Source organism: Gordionus sp. m RMFG-2023, chromosome 4 (assembly GCF_954871325.1).
Source record: "Gordionus sp. m RMFG-2023 chromosome 4, tfGorSpeb1-WG-v2, whole genome shotgun sequence".
NCBI lineage: Eukaryota > Metazoa > Nematomorpha > Gordioida > Chordodea > Parachordodidae > Gordionus > Gordionus sp. m RMFG-2023.
In genome coordinates, this window is record NC_088778.1 from 4,491,273 (window position 1) to 4,505,947 (window position 14,675).

Consider the following 14,675-nt stretch of genomic DNA (forward strand, 5'->3'; position numbering starts at 1 on the left):
ATTTTACCATAAGGCCTTTGATAGTTGTTTATTATTAAATTTATTAATATACATGCATAAAAAGTAAAAGCATATTTAAATTTCAAAAAAATTATATTTATAACTGCTCTCATTTTACTGAGCCTTGCAAAAATCAATCTGAATCATACTCAAAAGATATTTATCTTGACTTGATCAGATTTAGACCTTTATTTTAAAATATTTTGTATTTGTGAATATTATTTTCAAGATTAACAATTGAATTGTTTATTAAATTTGAATGCTTAGAATTTTTCTGAAATATCATATTTTTCCAACGGCATTTAAGTTAAAGTTAAAATTTTCAAAGAATATCAAGAATCTCATATGTTATTTCAAAAATTTAGACATTTTTGCTCATTAAAAAATGTATATTGCCCAATTCCAACTAATGACTATGCACTATATGCCTAATTCATAATTCTTTGTTAATATAGAAACAATAATAATAAAACTATAGGTGCTAATTTAAAATAGGTCAATTTTTAAACATTTTAGTAATAAATATATTAAGAGCTTTTGCCTTTATGCATTATCCAAGTAATTAACAATTGTAAATTTAATGAATATGAAAAGCTGTAAAAAAAATTTCTATAAATGTATTCATAATATAAAACTTGAGAAAGTTATGATATTAAATTAAATATTGCAACATTTGATTTTGGTATATAGCCTAATTATATTTTTTCTCATTTGTTTAATTTTTTTTATGAGATATTACTAGAATATTTTTATCAGACAAGGAGATCCCTATGATTAACATTTTTATCCAATCTATCGATCAACTTTCTTTTATTATCTTAAATTCTATGCAATATTATACTAATATTTAGTAACTAGTTACATTTTGGCTAAAAATTAACTGTAACTAGTTATATTTTTAAAATTGTAACTAGTAACTGTAACTAGTTATAATTTTTGAAATGTAACTGCCAAAAGTAACTAGTTACTTTTAAAGATATATTTAAATAATTAATTTTATTTTTAATATGTTGTGATAAATTAATTTTAAATTAAATTTATTTTTTAAATTAAATTTATTAATTTAAAATTTTGTGAAAATGTCTGATTGTTATAATTTCCCGTTCAAATTGATTTTCTTTTCTTAAATTGTTACATTGCTGCTGGGCTTCATAATTTTGTAAGCAAATTCAAGTAATTTAATAAATTTTAATATTATATTTATTTACAAATGTAGCACAATATATTTTTTTCCGTCAAGTAACAAGCATTGGAACTTCATATCATACGTAATAAAAAAAAATTTTAATTTAGTATAAGGAAAAATAAAGACAGATTATTTAGAATATTAAATTATTAATCATTACTTACAAGAACCAAGTCTAACAAAAGCATAAGCACATTACTCAAATTTTAAAAAATGATTGCTTTCTAAAATTTATTTTTGGTCTAGCCTGAATTTTTATTTATAATCAAATTATATATAAATTAGACACATTTTAGAACTGTATGCTTCACTCATTAATTGATTATTCTATTCCTAATTTAGATAGTGTTATTTATATTTATCTCCTAGATAGAAACAGAATACAATATGAATTCTGAGTCAGATGATGAAGAAATTATACCTTCTCCTTCTACAATAATTGCAAAAAAAAAGGACCTTCCTTGGCCAAGTTTTGAAAAATATTTTGAATTCCACAAAGAGAAGGCTGGTAGTAATACTAATATTATTGTCAAATGTCTCTTATGCCTACCATATAAAAAGTATATTGCAGCATCTAAGTCATCCACAGCTAATTTATGGAAACATATCTCTGTAAGTTTAAATAAATTTAATAAATTATACGGAAGGCAATTATTATTTAAGTGAATTTTTATATATTTTAAGACATTTGTTTCGATAAATTTACAACTTGAAAACGAGTAACGTATTATATTCAATATTTATTTTATTACATAATATTATAACTAACTCAAATAATTAACAAAAAACACGACTATATATATCTATAAAAACAAATTAAACTTTAACAACCTAAAGTCATAATCACAATATACTTTAAAGTTAATGTTCAAATTTTATAATCTTTTATCTTTAATAACCCACAGTGATAATTTATACAATTTTAAAAGTTACAATTTCAAAGTTAATTTAAATTTAGATAATTTTCCTAAAACAACATTTCCCTCTCTTTTAGTTTCCCCCTTCATTGTGTCTATCGATCGTATCATATGTTGAAGTTGTCACTAAGATTTTTATCCGTTTACGTCCATGTATCTTTCAGTGTTCATTACCCAGATTTAGCTAAAAAAAATTTCATTTTATTTATATATATAATTTGATAAATCTTTTTTCGGTCTCAGATAATATTTCCGATTTTGTTCCTTTTGATTTTGAACTTGACCTCGAACTTGATTTTGATTTCGATTTTATTTCACTTCTTCACCCTCTAAAACTCGTGCGTCCGTTGTACTATTAGTTTGTCATTTTCGCTATTTTTTTTTTATTGTTGCATAAGTAATTGTTGATTTCATCTTTTATCGTTGTCTTGCTTTTGTCACGTTTTATCGTTGTTGGTTTGTTATGATCGTTTCGTCTCTTTGTTGTTTGTTTGTTTGCTCGTTTGCCCTCCATCGTTGTTATTATCATTATTATTAGTCAATCAAGAATAATTAGGAATAATAAGAATCGATCCAATCGAATATAAGAATATATCATCATAAAATGTTGATTATAGAATCGCGTTTTAGTATTGTTTAAATTTTTTATATTATAGTATTAATTTATATGTTATATTAAAAAATTTTAATCCATGAAGTAATTAAAATTTTATATTACGTACTTTTTTTTTATTCTTTTTATTTTAATTTGAACTTAACTCCTTTATTCTTTAGTTTAAAAAATTTTTTATAAAAATTTTCTTAAAATCAAATTTCAAACTTTTAAAAATAAATTTTATTCTCAACAATTTTATTCTCTCCTTCATTAAGAATTCTTTTATATGTTCAATTTTAATTTTGTCATCCTTTCTTCTAACACTACTTCTATTTCTTTTAACATTATTCCTACTTTTACACGTAATATTTTTCACTTTTTTTAAATTTTTGCATTTCCTAGAATCTTTATCAATATTAATTAAATTATTTATATTATCACATTTTTTCTCTTTTATTATTATTTCTTCAAATTTTACTATGTGATTAATATAACTATATATAAACGTTTCTACTATATCATTTTTTAATATTTTTACCGACGTAATTTCAAAATTTTTAGTATTAATTTCTAAATTTTCTACAATTTGTGTTTTATAAATGTCTACTTTTTCTGCATTAATTTTACAAAATTGTCTCTTGTTAAACTCATTAGTCGTTTTCCACTCTTCATACGATTTACTATTAATATCACTACGAAATAAAGAACTATATACTATTTCTACATCAATTGGCTTATCCTTCACTAATGGTTTTTTTACTTCTATTTTTACATTGACTGGTTTTTTACTTTTACTTCATTATTTTTTATACTATTATATTTATGATTATTATCATTATTATATCGATACTTATTGTAATTGATATTATGATTATTATTTCTATTGTTAAATCTCGCATAATTATTATATTCCTTATTGTAATGTCTTTCGTAACAATTTTTACACTCATAATGATTATTATAATTATTCCTATAACTTTTGGTTTGCACTTTATCATTTAAATAATTATGATGTAATTTAGGTGTTTCTTTTATCTCCTTTTCTGCCTTATAGCCAGATAAATATTTTAATATTGTCATAGTTTTCTCAAAAGTTGCATCTCTCCCTGTTGGAAACCTTATTGCTTCCATTAATACGTCCATCTCCAAATATAGACCTTCTGGAAGATTTTGAAGCAATACCTTAGCACTATTTTCAACTTCATATATCAAAAAAAATTTCTCCAATTCATTTATATATTTATTTACATCATTATCATATTTTGGATAGTCCATTTTGATTAATTTTATTTTAATTTACTTTAATTTACTTTAAGTTTTTATATTTATACGTCATATTTATTTTATATCTCTTACGTGTTTTAGAATTTATTAAATATGATCTTTAAGAATCCATTTCCATAATATTTTGTCCATGAGTTTTCACTTGTATCAATTCCATCAACCATTGATACCTAAATTTTTATTTATTTATTTATTTTAGAAAAATTATAAAATAATTAATTTTTTATTCATCATACTACTTTTTCCGCTGCCACCATAATAAATTATACGGAAGGCAATTATTATTTAAGTGAATTTTTATATATTTTAAGACATTTGTTTCGATAAATTTACAACTTGAAAACGAGTAACGTATTTTATTCAATATTTATTTTATTACATAATATTACAACTAACTCAAATAATTAACAAAAAACACGACTATATATATCTATAAAAACAAATTAAACTTTAACAACCTAAAGTCATAATCACAATATACTTTAAAGTTAATGTTCAAATTTTATAACCTTTTATCTTTAATATCCCACAGTGATAATTTATACAATTTTAAAAGTTACAATTTCAAAGTTAATTTAAATTTAGATAATTTTCCTAATACAACAAAATTGTATTAATATTATATAGAATAATTAAATGAATTAACTTTATAAGAATAATTAATATTAATTAAATATTTATATATATAAAACATATATCTATAGAGAAAGCATCCTAACCAATCCGTAAATATAAAACAAACCATAGATAATAAGAAAATTAATTCAGCCACATCAAGTAAGTTAAAACAAACTTTTTGAAAAAAAAATAAATAAAAATGCCCTTTACTCTCAACTCTTTCCTCATAAAAATATAACTTATCAATCCAAAATAATCCTTTCTAATAATATTAAATAAATATAATAAACATTACTACAATTCATCTTTATTCAGCATTTATATAACATATAAACACATTAAATCTTCCCCAGACCGTCTTCAATATATCCACTCCAAATCCAAACAAAGAATGTTCTTTTCTAACAACAACCCATGTGATAATCACGTTTCCCTCTATCCCCAAGGAAACTTAATTCTCCTGTCAGAAAATAACTGACATTTGATGTATTATATTAAATTTATTTCTTCTTTTTTTCAATAGCTACAACAAAACTAAACTTGACTTTGGTGGAAAATCAAATTTTAAAGGTATCAGCAAAGATAAATTTGATTCACAAATTATTAAATATATAATAAATGGAAATCACCCATATACAACCTGTGATGATGAAGATTTTGTTGAGCTGATAAACATCTTGCAACCTAATATGAAGATTATATTCAGACAAACCTTAACCTTAAGAATATCAAAATATTTTGTTCAAATGAAGGATATTCTAATAGAAAAATTGTTAGAGCCTAATTATGTTTTTACAACAGCTGACTGCTGGACAGCATTTAATCAGTAAATATTATTTTTTACTAAAATGCACAATACATTTGGTTATCTTTTGTTATATTAATAATATCTCCTATATTGGTATAACAGTACATTGGATTGATGTGGAGAAATTGGAAAGGCGTTCAGCTATTCTAGCCTGCCAAATACTACAAGGTAGGCAGGGTTGGGCAGTATCGCGGATATTTGTATCTTTTTTAAAATTTTGGAAAGTATCTTGTATCCAGTATCTAAGATACATATTATTTAAAAGTATTTGTATCTTAACCAACTTTGTATTCAAAAAGATACAGATACTTTAAAAAAAATTTATATTGGTTAATTTAAATAGTATTAAAATTTAAAATGATATTGTTTTAAGATTTAAATGAAAAATTTAATCAAAATTTAGATATTTGAAGATAATTTTTGATATATGACGTTGGTCGTCATATAGCAATTTGCTAACAATAGAACTACCATATTTGAATCGGTTTATATCTGTCTATTTTTAAATTATGGAAGAAGAAAATAGAATAATATGTTTATCTTCGTCTTCAGATGATTCTTAACCGAAAATTATAACAATAAATTTAAACTAAGCATACTTAATGGCAAATTTTTTGAAGTACTTCAAGATGATCATAATAAAGAAATTCATCGTGACTTTGGTATTGACGAAAAAGTTATAGCAACTGTTACAGATAACGGCTCTAACTTTAAGAAAGCTTTCAAGGAGTTTGGATATTCTATGGAAGCTGTAGAGAATGACTTTGACATCAATGATGATGAATGTATAGAATTCGAAATCATTGAAAGTATTATTTAATACTTCTTTAAAATTTATTATGATATTGTAAATTTAGTAAAAAATTTTATTCAAATAAAATTATTTATTTGTTTATTTAAGGGTCTAAAGAAGCCTCAATAACATTGCCTCAACACATTCGTTGTTTGTGCCATACGATAAGTCTAATTGCCACAACAGATGTCGAGAGAGCTATTAAGGATTCTCCTAACATTTCTAAAATTCATCATCCTGCAATAGCTAAATGTACTAAGCTATGGAATGCAAATAATAGGCCTAAAACTGCAGAACTTATCAAAGCAGTTTTAGGAAAACAATTAGTTACACCTTGTTGCACTAGATGGAATAGTTTGTATGATAGTCTTCATAGTTTATTAAAATTTAAAGGCGAACTTCCTAAATTATGTCAAAAATTAGAATTTCCTAAATTAAGAGATATTGAAATTCAATATTTAGAAGAATATTGCAATATAATGGCCCCATTGGCTATAGCGATTGACAAAATACAGAGTGAAATCAACTGCTATTATGGAGAATCAGCTCCAATTTTAAATGTCGTTAAAAAAAATTACAAATTTATTTCAAACCAATCTGCAAACCATTAGCTGTTGCCATAGAAAATTATTTAAAGATTTAAAAATATATATGATTTTGATAACAATTTTAAAAGTGCATTTTTGGCAACTATTTCTCATCCCTATTTTAAAAATCGTTGGATTGATGGTGAAAAAGAAAAAAAATACCTTCAGGATTTGTCATTACATGAAGTTTTAATTGTTTTTAAAAATAATATTGAAATTAATACTTCAACAAAATTCTTCAATTGATGAAGATGATGATTACTTTTGCCTTAAAAGTACCACATCCAATTCTAATAATTCAATAAATGATATTGAAATAGAGGTCCTAAATTATATGAGATGACAGGCGGAGTATAAATATGTTAAATAGTTATAAATATATAAAAGAAATATTTATTAAATATAACACAATATTACCCTCCTCAGCCCCCGTTGAAAGATTATTTAGCTTTGCTAATATGGTTAATAGACCAAATCGTCAAAGATTGAACGAAAAATTAATAATATTAAAAAATAATGCTGATTTATGATGCTGATTTTTTATTATTTACTAATTATATAATTACTAAATGGAATATCGCATTATCTTTTATAATAAATTTGTTATTTTCTACATATTATTTTAAATATTTTTTTATAAATTTATATTATAGATAAGAAAATAAAGCTTTATACATTTTTACTTTGACTATTTAAAGTTTTTTAAAAAAGTATCTTGTATCTTAGATACTTTTTTTTAAAAAAAATACAAGTATCTTGTATCTTATATCTTATTGAAATTTTTCTAAAGTATCTAGTATCTTGTATCTTAAATACAAAATTTTATAAAGTATCTGTATCTGTATCCGAATACAATTTTCTGAAAATTTGCCCAACCCTGAAGGTAGGCATACATATTATGTGATCAGCAAAGCCTTAACTGCTGTTTTTAAGGAGTTCCATATCCAAAATAAAAATATCTGCACAATAACGGATAATGCAAACAACTTTTCAAAGGCGTTTAGGATGCCTAACTAATTTACTTTATAAATTATTTCTCTTAGAATATTTAGCTGCCCATCTATTATAATAGAGGAAGATTCTGTTTCTGATATTGAATATATCTCAATAGAAGATATAATGTCTTCTTCTGGGCTCTCCAGTTATGATATTAATGACTTCTACTACCTTCCCAGGCATCGAAGATGTTCTTGCCATACATTAAACTTAGTGGCAACACAAGATGCCAACAAGTTACTTTTAAACAATGAGGGGTATAGGAAAGTTTATAACTTAGCTATATCTAAATGCCAACGTTTGTGGAACCTCCAAAATAAATCTGGGCCATCCGCCAAACTTATTTTAAAAAAATTACATTCTCAACTCCCATATCCCGTTATAACAAGATGGGGTTCCTTTTATAAATCCCTGGCCAAAATATTATCGTTTTTAAATCAAGTGCCTGTGGAATTTGATTCATTATGTGATGAATTAAAATTGTGTAGATTCACATCAGATGATCGTGATTTTATAAAAGAATATTGTAGTGTAAATTTAAATTAATGTCTTATAAAAATTTACAATTTAAAAATTAGATTATGCAACCAGTGTCCAAAGCTATTGATATTCTTGAAAGGGAAAAATACATGTATCTGGGTTATTATACCCCAACAATAACACAAATACTTATATGTATGGCAGATGTGCAGGGATTAAAATATTGTCAACCTCTAAAGGATACTATATTAGCTAGTATTGAAAAAAGGTAACTTAAATCAAATAATTATTTATAAATTAATAATATCATGTTATCTATATATATAATCCTCAAAAAATGTCAATCAAATTTAGCCAATAGTTTTCTTTTAAATATTATTTGTCTAATTAAAATGATTATAGCAAATTTGATCAATGGTAATCAACGTGAAAACTAAATCATTCATTCACAAATCACTTCCATAAAAACCATACCACATCACTCTATAACCATATCATTACAAAAAAAACCATAATTTCATCTACTATTACATCTTACAGATATTTCTTATTAATATATATAATATATAATTTAATACACATATATAAAAAGTTTTTTTATAGGTTACAAAATAATGGAAAGAAAACAAAACAAGGTAAAAATTTTTTTTACAATTTTGATTAAAGATAATATATATAATATATAATTTAATACACATATATAAAAAGTTTTTTCATAGGTTACAAAATAATGGAAAGAAAACAAAACAAGGTAAAAAATTTTTTACAATTTTGATTTATTTTGTTTACAGAATAATTTAGCTAAGAAAGCCAACCTCAATTAACATAAATCTAGAAAAAAATTAAAATTATCAGGGGCCTTAATTAATAAATGTGGATATACTTTTTTTAGGTTGTTTTATTTTTACAAAATAATTTAGCTAAAATCAAAATGGATCAGAATTTTCCTATTTTATGAGGTATGCTCCCACGAATAGATCTAGCAATTACAACATCATCTTCAAAAACGAAACCACATTAAGCAAAGAAAAGAGAACTTCTTCACCATCGCTAAACCATCTTCCTCACCAACAACAGTAAATTCTACTTTATAATTTCAATTACGTTTTATTTTAGGTTATTTACGGCAAACTACGAGCCATGGCAAAACATTAACAAATAAAAGTCAAGATATGGTGATATACCCGACTAATGCTTAAAATTCTTACATCCCTCTTAATTTTGAAAATATTTTAAATCTCCTTTTTTAGGTAAAATTTTCTAAATTATAAAATTTATTATATTATATTTTTTATATGGCTACAAATGCATATGTGTTGTACCGATAATCATCAACTCTTGAAGTATAAATATCATTATATTTTCTTATAATTCATATCTTTGTCTCTTTTTTTCTATTTCATCCTTCTTTTTTTCATTCTTTTTTCCATTTCTTTGTTCCCCTAAAATCCATCTCCTACCTTCACGCGGTGGGGAGTGAACAGCAATTCTGACTAACAGGTAGCTCTGGTAAATAATGTTAGTATTTAGGGTGCTAATAAGAGATATTGTTTCATTTTTGTGGTGTTGTAAACGAACGCGTTCAAAATGAACGCGTTCGTGAACAAAGTTCGTTTTTTTGAAAAAAGGTGATGAACGGCGTTCCTTTTTTTTGACGAACTTTGAACGTGAACGCGTTCCTTTTCTTTGATGAACGCGTTCAATTTTACGTTCGTTCAATTTTAAAAACACTTTTTATTTTTATTTATTTGAAAAATTAATATTAATCCGCATTTTTTAACAAAAAAGTCTTATATTTTTATTTATTTGAAAAATTAATATTTACTCCAATTTTTTAACAAAAAAGTCTTGTATTTTTTAATCAGCTGTTTTTACTTTTTCCTCTTTCATATTGCAATTAATGTACCATAGTGCTACTGCTAGAGAAGATAAGATTAAAGTTTATTAATTTGAAAATTTTATATTTTAATTTAATAGATTAGCATTTGCATGGATATAAATATTTCATCATCAGATTCTGAAAATCAAAATTCAATATTAGATGAATTAGAATTACCATGGCCCAAATATCAAAAATATTTCACTGTTTTAAAATCAATTCCGAGATATCCTTTTTTTTTGACGAGGAAGAAGAGGGCAGATTGAAGGATGATAACATAGCTCAATTTTTTGAAACAATGGATAAAACATTAAATGTTTTTAATAAATTCCCCCTTTTAAAAGAATTGTTTATCAAGTATAACACCGCAATCCCTTCATCCGCCCCTGTTGAGCGAGTTTTTAGTATAGCTAACGCTGTATTAACTGACAAGCGTTCATGCCTATCAGATGAAAATTTTGAAAAGCAATTATTATTAAAAATTAATAAGAAAAATTTTTTTATAAATTAATTTTTTTATCGCTCTATTATATTTGTATTTATAATTATATTATCAAAATAAAACTATTATTTTTTATCATGGCTAATATATTGTGTTGAAAAATGTTGATTGATTTAAATTTGAATATTATTTATTTTATATGTTGATTGATTTAAATTTGAATATTATTTATTTTTATATTTAAGTTGTTCAATTAACTTTTAAAAATATATATATATATAATTTTGTGGATGAAAAAAAAGAATAATAAAATAGTTAAAATAAGTTTTACAATTTTTAATCTTACAATTTACATGGTGCCCCGGTTACGGTGGTACGTTTTTCATTTTAAATTAAATTTAAATGATAAAAGTTTTAAAAGAAAAATTTAAAAAATATCCTTACCTTGAATTCTTATGTTAAAAATAAAAAGTAAACGAAATACTTATCAAATTCGTCGTTCGATATGGGAGATGTTAAAGGAAAAATAAAATTTTTTGACTTTTCTTTTCGATAGTCAAAATTTTATCCAAATTTACAAATTTATAAAAAGGTAAAAAAAAAATATATATATATAAAAAAAATAAAAGAGTATATATATACAAATATAAAAAAATATTTTTCATAAAAATAATGTTTTGTTTTAAAACGTATGATATACCTCAACACGTTATTATTGATGATATGTTAAATGTAATGGGAATTAAAGAATTTTCTTATGTACGTGATAATAGGACAAACGAAATTGTTTTTTATTTTAAATCTTTACGTAAAATGATTAATGCATTTATGTGTCTTAATGGCAAACCATATATTCTAGATGACAATAATTTTATTTTTATATTTTGTAAAATTATTGATTATTAAAATTTAAATATCTTTATGCTTTAGATATTTGACATTATATTTATAGAAAATTTTCTCTATAAATTTACGTAATATTTAACTTATAGAATGTCAATAAATTTTTTCTAAAAACTTAGTCACGAATTAGTATTAAATTTTTCAAAGACAAATTATATTGAAGCTTAGTGGATCAAATCCTCTTTACGAATTCGAATTAGAATTTTTATAGATAAACTATTAAAACTTAGTGGACCATATTCTCTTGATTAAAATTAAAATTTTTAGACAACTTAAATTTGATTTTAATGAACGACAATGTTTTGCTTTTACGATTTTAAATATTGAAAGTTTACTTTACTCAAATAAAATTATATAATGGACGAAAAATTAACTCTTACACACACTCAATATGTTCCTAAATTTCCCAAGTTATCAGGAAAATTATCTGAGACTTATCTTAACTTAATAGAAACATACTTTGAAGGACATATTGAGTCAGACTCATCTAAAATTAGGACACTACTATGCAGCTTACCAATTGAGATTGTAGACCAAGTTACGTCGATATGTTCTAAAGCACAGTTAAAAGATTTTAATATTGTTTTTGGTAAATTGAAACTGTTAATTCCAAGTGAGGACATTAATGTAAATATAAAGAACTTTAATTTAGCGGTACAAGGTGCCGAGGAGTCCTTCCATACTTTTTATTTTAGAATTTCAAAACTTCATAAAAAATGCGATTTTGATAACGATACAAGAATGATTGAGAAATTAATAACTTGTTCTTTAAATGATAATATTAGAAGGAAGTTAAATAAACATAAGCACGAAGGTTTAGATAAGATGATGAAATTAGGAGTGGAGTTAGATGGCAGCAATATTAAACCAGACGTTAGCGATACAAATTATGTAGATAATGATAAAAAATTGGATAAAAATAAAAAGTTTTACAATTTAAACATGGATAAAATACCATGCAAAAGTACTTTTAGTAATAATGAGAATAATTCTAATGATTATGAACATAATAATTTTAAAGAAAATAATTTTAATTATAATGGACGTAACATTCATAAGGAAAATTTTGATTTTAAGAAGAGAAATTATAATGATTTTAGGCCTAATTATAGTGCTAGCCGAAACTATCAAAACAATATTTTTCGAGACAGTGAGGGTAACTCTAGAAATTTTCGTAATAACCAATCTTCGAATAACAATTCAAACTATTACGGAAGAAACTCCATGTGGCACAACAACAATAATGCAAACAATTATAATAGAAACAATGCCTGGCAATACAATAACAATTCAAACAATTATGGTAGAGGTACTTGGCAAAACAATAATTATAATGGGAGAAACAATTCCTGGTCTTACAACAATCAAAGAAATCAGAGTCAATATAATAATCGATATGGTTATCAATATCAATCCTATAATAACAACAATAATGGAGAAAATAATGCGTGGAAAAATTATAATCAGTATATTAATCAAAGAAAACCATTACAATATAATGACGTGAATCAAAGTAACATCAATTGTAACATGAACATTGAAGAGATTGTTGAAGAAAAATATAACCCTACACAAAATAATAATGGTAGTGATTTTAATATCAACAATTTAACTGAGTTTAAACATAATGATAATGCGTTCATGACCACTTTAAAAGTAAATGATGCTGTTGTTACTATGCAGGTTGATACGGGATCCAAGTTTACAATTATACCTCATGAAATGGCTAAACAAATAGGTATTAAAGATCTTAAAAAGTCCACTCTACAACTTTCAGCTTATGATGGAAACTTAATCAAGATTATTGGCGTCACTCAAGTTAAAGTAACCTACGAAGGTATCACCAAACACTTGCAAGCCGTGATCGTTAAATCTAATAAAAATGCGTTATTGGGACGTATGTGGATTAATGCCTTTAGTAATATTTTGAACAAATTTTTAGCAAACATTGATACCAACTATGAAGATGAAATAAAGAAATTAATAAAAGATTGCGAATCTAAACTGACTAAAAAACCGATCAATAAAGGGAATGTCAAAATATATCTACGTAACGACGCCAAACCGAAAATCATACCACCTAGACGGTTACCTTATTCAAAGATAGACGCTGTTACTAGAGAACTTATGAGATGGATAGGAGATGGAATCATTGAGCCTGTAACAGATGTCCGATGGGCAAGTCCGATAACCGCTGTCTACAAGGATAATGGGAGCGTTAGGGTTTGCGCCGACTTCAAAGACACTGTCAACCCAGCCCTTGAGGACTTCAGATACCCACTTCCAAGAATAAATGACCTTATCGCTAAGCTCAAGGAAGGGAAGAAGTTCACCAAGATAGATTTCAAGGATGCGTTCCTACAAATTCCCATTGATGAAACCTGCAGAGACATATTAACTATATCTACACACAGGGGGTACTACCGGTTTACCAGACTTCCTTTTGGGTTAAAGACTTCATCTGCGATTTTTCAACAAATTATGGATCAAATTTTCAGTGACATGAAAGATGTCATATTTTATGTTGATGATCTACTAATTACGGGAAGTAGTGACAAAGTTCATTTCAACAACATAAAGAAGGTTTTTGAAAGAATACTATCTCATGGTTTAGCGCCTAATTTTGCAAAAAGCTTATTTTTCAAAAAAAGTCTAAGGTTCTTAGGACACGACATCGACGCCAAGGGGATCCACGCCAACCATGACAAGATCGAGGCGATCGTTAAAATGCCGGAACCAAAATCAGCCGCGGAATTGTCAACGTTTCTAGGTATGGCCGGGTACTACAGAAAATTTTTGAACAACTTCGCTGAAATAGCTGATCCTTTATACAAGATTGTTAACAAAGAAAAATGGGAGTGGAATTTAGAACACTCCAAAAGTTTTGAAGATCTAAAGACATTGATTAGTCTTCCTCCAGCTTTGACGTACTTTAATCCTGAACTACCTATCGGAATTGCGACTGATGCATCTAAAAGAGGTTTAGGAGCTGTTTTGTTTCACACTGAAAAAGATGGCAAAGAAAAACCGATAGCTTTTGCATCAAGAACTTTAGCAAAATCTGAAACAAACTATACCAATATTGAGCGTGAAGCTTTGGCCATTATGTTTGCTATCAAGAGATTTCAAGAATACTTGATAGGGACTAAGTTCACTATTATAACGGATCACAAGCCGCTAATCCATA